Source organism: Nipponia nippon, unplaced genomic scaffold (genome assembly GCF_047370975.1).
Source record: "Nipponia nippon isolate SJK-2023a ecotype South Korea unplaced genomic scaffold, ASM4737097v1 scaffold_5, whole genome shotgun sequence".
NCBI classification, from domain to species: domain Eukaryota; kingdom Metazoa; phylum Chordata; class Aves; order Pelecaniformes; family Threskiornithidae; genus Nipponia; species Nipponia nippon.
Window position 1 is genome coordinate 38777501 of NW_028262369.1, and position 8516 is coordinate 38786016.

Here is an 8516-nt window from a genome sequence, read left to right on the forward strand (position 1 = left end):
AATTTGCATTTACACGATCTGACTGAGCAGCTTATTAGATCTGGATATTTATTTTCCACTTAACCGATGTTTGATTACACTTTAATAAAGTACAAGAAAACTGTCTGGCTGCCTGCGACTGATTGATCCTGCCGGGTGGTTTCTCTGGGATTTTGGGTAATGAAACAAGAGAGACCAGGCAGGATGCGTCTTAAAGCAAGTGACAAAACCAGTTGCCTGGCGCTCAGATGTGGTGGCGCGTTGCTCGGCCACCAGCCACGCCGCCGGGAGCAGGGGCACCCGGGACGCGTGGGGTGCCCCACGGCGGGAAAGGGGCAAGTGGGGGGGGGGGCAGGATCCTGCCCCGGCTCCTCAGCTTCTGCCCGACTCCCTTACCTCAGGCCGGCGCAAGGGGCTGTGGCTTCGAAGCGGGGTTGGCTTCACCCTGCTGCGGTGTGCCCGCCACCAGCACGCACCTAGGACAGAGAGCAGCAACCGTTTACTAGAAAAATAAAGTCTTTTAGGCCCTAGGCGATCAACAGGTGCAACGTGGTCCACTTCCACAAACGCTCTGAACCCACAGCACCCCAGGCACCCTCACGCTGTGCCTGCCTGATGGGGAGCAGAACTTCCCAAGCAGGCACCTCGTCCTTCCCCCGCTGGCTGCCGGCTTGGTTAGAAAGATGTGTTAGCCTGTGATTTCACAGTAAGGCAGGATTAGGCCCTTTGAGCACTGGTTTTCACTGGTAGGTCCCATTGGCCTACCCAGCTTGAGGTGCTGGGGCCCTTCCTTGCTACAGTCGCGGATCAGACTGAGCTGGAAGTCGGGTGAGCGATGCCTTGGGAGTCCCCAGGCAGCCCAAGGAAGAGCCAGGCCCTCACCTCTGCTAACCAGGTGTGGAAGGAAGGAGAAGGCTGAGGTGGCCACAGCGCAAGAAGGGCACTTGTGGGCTCCAAAATACGTGCCTGGCAATTCGGAGCCATTGAAGCAAGGGCAACTTGTCGTAGAAACGAGGCTCATCCCTTAATCAGGGGTTAACTGCCACAACAAATGCTCCAGGACAGGAGCAAAAATCGCCATCTCTTGAAATCCTCGGGACCAGGGGCCTTTCTGGAAGGCACGTTTTACTCAAACACAGATTATTGGGCTTAATGCCTTAGGAACTGGATGAAATCATACGGCCCTGTGACGTGGGAGGTCAGGCAGATGATTTAATGGTCCCTTCTGGCCTTGAAAGCCGGTAACGTGCCCGCTTCCCGCCCGCCGGTACGGAGTCATCCCCCGACCGCGGGTCCCCCGCTCGTCCCCGGGAGCCCGGTGCGGGGCGGGCCGCGGGTGGGAGCCGTGGCGGGAAGGCGGCCGCCGGCCGTGCTGCCCAGCTGGGACCCGCTTAGCGCTGCCCCGGGCTCTCCGCGCCCACCGAGGCGGGGGGGGGAAGGGCTCGGAGGCGTCTCCTTCTATCGCGGTGTCGCGACTATCGTCGCCTTCGCCGTCTAGGGGAGACCCGCCCCGCCGCTGAGCAAAGGGCGGTGGCGGGGTGGCGTGAGCAGCCGGGCGGCCGCCCGCCCCGCCGGGGGCCCGGAGGGGCCTGCGCCCCGGAGAGGCTCCGTGACCAGCCCGACGGGGGCCCGGGGGATCCCCCCGCCGAGCGCCAGCCAGGCAGGGTTGGAGGGCACCTCGCATTTTCATGCGGCAGCTCTACCGTCCCCTGCGCCGGGGAAGTGCCGCGGAATGCCCGGGGGCTCCCCTTAGCCCACCCTCACCCAGCGCTCCCAGTTAGCGCAAAGCGCTGGCACGACTGAGGACCGAGCGTTGAGGTTTGCAGCGCTGGGACGGGAGGGGCGTTTACACAAACCAGTCCGGATTCCTGCGGACATTTTCTCTTCCAGCTGCTGTCTAAATGCAGCGCACGGCAATCGGCTACCTAGCACCGCGTCCTCGCTCTTGCACTTACGGGAATTCAAAGTCAAGCTGGAGAAAAAAGAGAGAGACAAAGACAAGATAATTTCAAGGGGAAAAAAAAAATCAAAATGAGCATCGAGTATTTAAAATCCACGTCTGCCTTAAGGTCACCCGACCGGCGAGCAGGACCGTCTATTCTTATTTTCAAACAGCTGGCTTTTCCACGGGGACAGTTGTTTGCCTCCTGACCCATCGATAGCCTATTAATACAATTTAATTCTGCAGTTGTTTCTGTTTAAAGAGTGTTTGGAGCGAATTGTTTCTTTTGTTTATGGTCAAACAAACGAGCTCTGGTAATCTTATGTTTTATCTCCCTAACATATGGAAAAGCTATTTATCCCAGCCAATCACAATAAAGTGAAGAAAACCCCATTTTATGGAAAGGTATATATCACAAGTTTGTTCATCATTAAAGATATGATTACCGGTGAAAACCCTCCGAAAGTGGCACATTTATGATTCCAGGAACAGATGGGGACATCCATTTTCCTTGCAAATACTTTTGAAATTGCTCTACTGGTAGCAGTATAAAAATGATATACAGATGCCAGCGCCAACGAAGCCGGGACAAGAGCTCCAGATTTACACAGTAAAAGCTTCACATGCGCTCTGTCAGCTCTGATTGATCTGCGCTATACCTCAGAAACTTGTTGACTGGGGAAGGAGAGCGCGCAAATAATTCACAGGGGCGGCAGGCCGATAACTCACCCAGCCGGGCCCGCGCCCCGCTCCGGCGGGCGGCGGCGGCGGCGGCCGAGCCCTCCCGCCGCACAAAGCGGCACCGCGCCGCGGCCCGAGCGGCCGGCGGTGTCACGGGTGGGAGGGGGAGGGGAGGGGAGGGGGAAAGGGGGGAGCGGCGCACACAAAAGGCGAGGCGAGGCGAAGTCGGGTTCGGGCGGTGGGCGCCCGCCGCCTGCCTTTTCCACGCCGAGGCGCTCGGCCCCAGTTGTCATTATCATATTGATTAAGTTCATCAGAGAGCAATTTTGGGTTTAACGGCAGCGGATTGGGAGAGGGAGCAAAGAATTATCTAAGAAAAGCACAACATTCTTACCGCAGGGACGTTTCCCTGTTCCAGTTCATTGAGGGAGTTGATTAAGTTTAAATGAAGCAGACACTGGATAAAAGTAAGGGTATTGACCACTGGGCAGCGCGGTCTGCGCTTGAAAAGGCCTGATACATGCAGAAAAGCAAGATTTGCTAAATGCTCTAATCTTCAATCAAATCTTACATCAATACAGACAAAGTTTGGTAATGAGAGATTCAATGAAGCATGCGGGAGAAAGAATTAATCCTCTTGGTCTAAACTGGGTTCAACTTTGAAGCCTGCTCCGAAGGAAAGACAGTTATCTAAATGCTAAATAAGAAACTTATTGTACTTTTCATGGCATGCTAATCTTTTGTCTATTTCATCTCTATTATTTGTATGCTCATAGGCGGCAGTTGTCATGGTGATTATATCAAACCACTTCTCTGCGGATGACTGCGAGGAATCAGGGCCTCCCCCCGGCCCTCCCGCACCCGGCCCTCCCGCACCCGGCCCCGCCGGCGTTTTGGCAGCACCGGCCCCCTCCTCTTTTCCCCCGCATCGCCCAAACCGGAGCCATCTCCCTCCATGGAGAGGTGCTTTTCCCCCCCTTCTTTCTCTCTCTCTCTCTCTTTTTTTTTTTTTTTCGTGAGCTTGCCTTGATAAGCTTTTGATGTCACAAATCAAACACTCGCCAGGAGGTAGATAATGGGGAGTGTGATCTCCTCTATTTGTACATAGACAGCGCTTTTGCACCGGCGCTGCCTTGAACCGGTGTCAAACTGCCCGGGCTTTGCCGGACCCTGCCCGCCGCCCCCGGCCCGGGGAGCCCGGCACGGCGGGGGGGCCCCCCCCCGCTCCCCGGGGCTCGGGCAGCCCCTGACAAGGGCAATTAAGATTCATGTTATGCAAATGCCGAGGTGAGCGCAGACACTCGAATCGCGAAAGGTTTGGAGGAAAAGAAGAAAGCGGAGCGCGGCGGGAAGAGAGAAAGAGCGCAAGGAATTTCTCTTTTTTTTTTTTTTTTTAACTGCACGTCGTTAACACTTGCAGGCGGCTGCCGGTAGCAGGCACCGGGCTCCGGCCCCGGGCAGCGCTGCGGAGCCTCGGCCGGGAGCGCTGCGGGGCGGGCCGGGGGACCGGCCGCCGCCGGCCAGCGCTATCGGATCGGGGGAAGGGGCGGGCATTCCCAGGCTATGGATCAGACATCCTAATTTATCCTCCGGTACCCGGGCGGGACTAGCGGAGGCTTCCTTTGCGCAGCTCCGGAGGGGAGGCAGCCAGCACGAATAGGTGGGTGCGGGCAAGAGGCGGGGAACCTTCCCCCGGCTCCTTCCCCGCGAAATAATCATCTGAGCGCACAAGGGTGGCACCCGAGCCTTTATGTCTTTTACAAAAGTTGCCAAATTAAGGCCGGATTAGGGCTCCCGTTAGGATTTGTGGGCTCTTTAGAGGCTGGGAGCTGCCCGTATAGCCCGCCAGTGCTTATGAAAAGCTTAAAAAGTAATAAAAGGGGGAGTGATCCCGAGAGAAAGTAACATGTATAAAACTCTTATTAAAGGAGCAGCGAGCGGGGCTGTGAACTTGAATAACTGTTTGAACTTTAATTTGTTCATTAACAGGATTTGCCCCTGACTGTGAATGTTATTACTTCTCTTAAAAGCGAGGTGCAAATGCAAAGCCATAATGAAAGAGCCTGGCAAAAAGTTAAACGCCTCGTAATTACACCAGCCTCATTGAAAACTTAAAGTAATACAAAAGTGAAGAAAACGGGAGCCGGGCTGATATTCTCCCAAGGCCCCAGCCTCGGACGAGCTCCGGGCCCCAGCTCCCATCCATCCCCATGAACCCCCGGTAGCTCGCTCTATCCCTATGCGAAACCGTTGTGTTTAAACAAAGTTTAAAACATTAAAAAAAAAATGTGTATATATATACTCCATGCCTTGCTGTTTTCCTTTTCCTCAGCGGGGGGAAGCCCGGTTTATTGCTCGAACTGTTTTAAGTCTTGAGCGAAACACGGTGTCTGAAGCCTGATCTAATCTGCATGTTTGTATCCTGAACAGGGCACATTAGCTCCTCTCTCCCCCATCACACCGACAGTAGATAAAACTCTGGAGAACCGGAATAAAACAAACTACTCCTCCTCTCAGAAGCTATATGACTTTGTACTGATGCGTTTGCCAGTTAGCTCGGCGCTGGCTGCCGTTTCATCTGTCAGTTATCCCTTTCCCGGGTTTGTCAACTGTGTTTTTATAGATTCGCTTGTCATCTGCATCCTTCCTCAACAGGAACATGCAGCCAGGTCGCAATTAAATATACAGATACACGAGCTGTTAGCAAGATTTCACCCTCCCATCCGCAGCCGAGCCGGCGAGATGATTGCCCTGTCACTTCTTCTTTAGGCTTAAAACGCCTTAAAACTCGCCGGCAGAGCACCGCGTTTGTTAGCCGGGCGCCGGCTTTTGTTCGCCTCCTTCTCGCCACCGAGGGCTTCTTTGAAGCATTAACCTCGGCGGCTCCGCGCCCGCCGCCCCGCGCCCCCCGCGGGCGTCAGCCCCGGCTGCGCTTCCCAGCGCCGGTGGAAGCGGAGACACCCACCCGATCGAGCCGGGTTCTGCGGTCGCGTTTCAGGGCAGAGGAAAAGCAAGACGGCGCTTCATAAAGAGAGAGGGAGTGAAAACCCTTCTGCTCGTTTAAAAGGCGTTTCTGCTCCTACAACTGCCCGCACAGTAAGGAGATTACGCTAGCTTAACACTAACAAGTTGAATCGTTTCAATTACACCACTGTAAATAAATATATGCCCTATTTTATAGGTCTAATCATTTACGTTGCAAGTTTTTCATTAAACTCATTAGAAAAAAAAAACCACAAGAAACTATTTAATCAAATTGGTACTCAGAAAAAAATATCGTATTACTCAAAGTAAATGCATTTCTTCAACTCTACTTGTCCACCCCAGCGTGGACAGTCGCCACTGTCACCCGAGGGAAGGTCTGCAAAACCAGCAAGGCCCAGCTGTCAGCTGAGAAGCACTAAATGCAGCCTGGTCTTGACCAAGAAGACATCAGCCAGGAAGGGGATAACATTTTCTGTACTTGAACTCATCAGAATTGTTGTACTAACTTGGGAACAGAAAGAAACTTTCTAAAATAACCAGGTCCCAAGACAGTAGCATCTTATCTACAAAAATACCTTCCTCTGCAGCTGGAGATGAAGCGGCAGGCCAGGCAGGGCACGAAGCGCAGGGGGAGCGCGTTTCCTGCGAGCAACAGGACAAGCGTACACAGCTGCATTGGGTGCCACATCCCAGCGGCCTTCAGCTCCCATCGCCCTGCCACCATATCGCAAAGACTCCGTGCACAAGCGACAGGACCGTTCTCTCTAACAGTGTCCCTGAAGGAAGGGTCCCAGCCTTCTCACCAGGCAGGGGGAAAAAAAAAAAAAGAAAGCGTTCCTAAGTAATAGCATACCCGAGTTGTAATCTGGTTAGTAAACAGCATGAAAGTGTCCTGAAAATAGGAGCCTCACCATGGCCTTGGCCTTGCAATGCCCGCACACCAGTACAGGCTGCCCTGCTCACATGGCTGGACGGGGATGCGACTGCACAGTTTTTTTGCAGGATCAAGGCAGGAACTACTACTATGTTGTTACATTCCCCCATCTAACCTCTGACGATTCCTTTACATGTGAAGAGAATTTGATATAGCACAGATAAATAACATCTGAGGCTTGATCAGACACTGATTAAATTCTTCAACTTCACCAAGTAGACTTGATTAACTGCAAACTTGGAGCTGGATGTCACCTTCATCAGAGCAGCACAAGCATACCTATTTCTGCTGGCAGCCTCACCCGCATGCTGACGGGAGGATGACAAAATGGAGCCTGCCAGAGCCACCCCCCAGAGACCCCTTGGGCACAGCGGCAACGGAGGCTGCTCAGAAAGAAACCGATTACGGGAAAGCAACACCCTCGGCAGCTCGTAGGCCCCGAGCATGTGTCACTTGGTGGTCAAGAGTCCATCACAGTCAAAAAGGATTTAAAAAAAAAAATTAGTAGGCATCTATTTGGTTCGCAGGAGGTATTTTTCATTTTTAGCAGGGCAAGGCGCTTACCGCTCCTAGCAAGGGCTCGGGTGAGGACTGCGCACGTTAGGCCGTGGGAGTTTGTTATCAGAATATAGGAGGCCTTTGCCATGGCTTCTCCAGGCTGGAGTTGGTTGTAAGATGTGCCTTCTGCTCCAGTACGTCCCTGGCACCCTCACCTTTGAAGACAACATAAATTTTGCTTTAAATATGCACTGGCAGATCAATCCTCTCTGTATTTCTGATCATATAATGCATGCAATTCGACCTGCAAGATATACGGATTGTAACACTTTTATAAATCAGCCTTTTACAGAGTACATCCTGCTCCTGTGAGCTAACCTTGTCTTCGGAGCTGACAATTCCCAACATCATCGCTTTGAAGCACTGAAACGGTGAGACGGCAGTCTACTGAGCTAGAATATACCTCCGAAAATAAGTATATAAATACTGTACAGTGCAGCTGAAGTTGACTTATGAAATAGTCAGGAGTTAAAATCTTGATATTATTAGCAAAAATAATTAGACCTTTAAAGCCAAGAAGCCCTTAGGCTGTCGTGAAAATCATTGATGTAGATTTCAGTTGGACCAGGAAAAGCATCTGTATTTCCATGATGGTGCAATCATACACAGAAAAAAAAAAAAATCATAAATTCGATTTTCCTTACCTGTAGATAAAAAATAAAAGCGATTTTGCACCAGCTGCATGAAATGCTTCCTAGTGAAGCGTTTGCATTTTAACTTTCAGTTATTAGTGATTCAACTTTATATCGCTACGTAAAAACTCCTGTTTTTTCACATACAAAAAGAAAAAAAAACCCAAACAAACAAAAAAAAACAAACAAAAATCCCCAAAGCAAGTCCTCATCGGGAAGGCTCTGGCAGCCTGCGAGGGTGGCTCCTCTCCCGGGCGGCTCCCGTAATCCGGGAGCACGGATTTATCCCAGCGCCCTCCCCAAATAAAGCCTTTTTTTTTTTTTTTTTTGGTAAATAAAATGACTAACGAGCTTGGTTGCATCATCAAAAATAACATATTTTTTAACGGGAAAAGACTCGCGGGGACTAAAACCCGCAGACGCCGGGAGCAGCACGGCGGCACCGGCGAGCAGCGCCGTCGCTGTCGCGGGCTACCGGGGTGATGTCCGCGGCCATTTGAGCCCCCAGCCCGGCTCAAATAGAGATGTGCGTACATATATATCTGATAGATAGAACGCGGTATGGATATATAACGAGCAAACCTCGCTAGCAGGCTGCGGGGGCACGGCGAGCCGCGCCGGGCGGCCACCCCCGCCCCAGCGCCGAGCAGCGGAGCCGGCGGGAGGAGACGCTCCGCACCCGCTCAGCGGCCGCGGGGCAGGGCCCGGCCGGGCGGGGCGGGCAGGGGGACAGGCAGGGGGACGCGGCTCCCCCCTCCCCCCCCCCCCCCCGCGGTACTTACGCTGCCGCGGCCGGCCCTGCCGA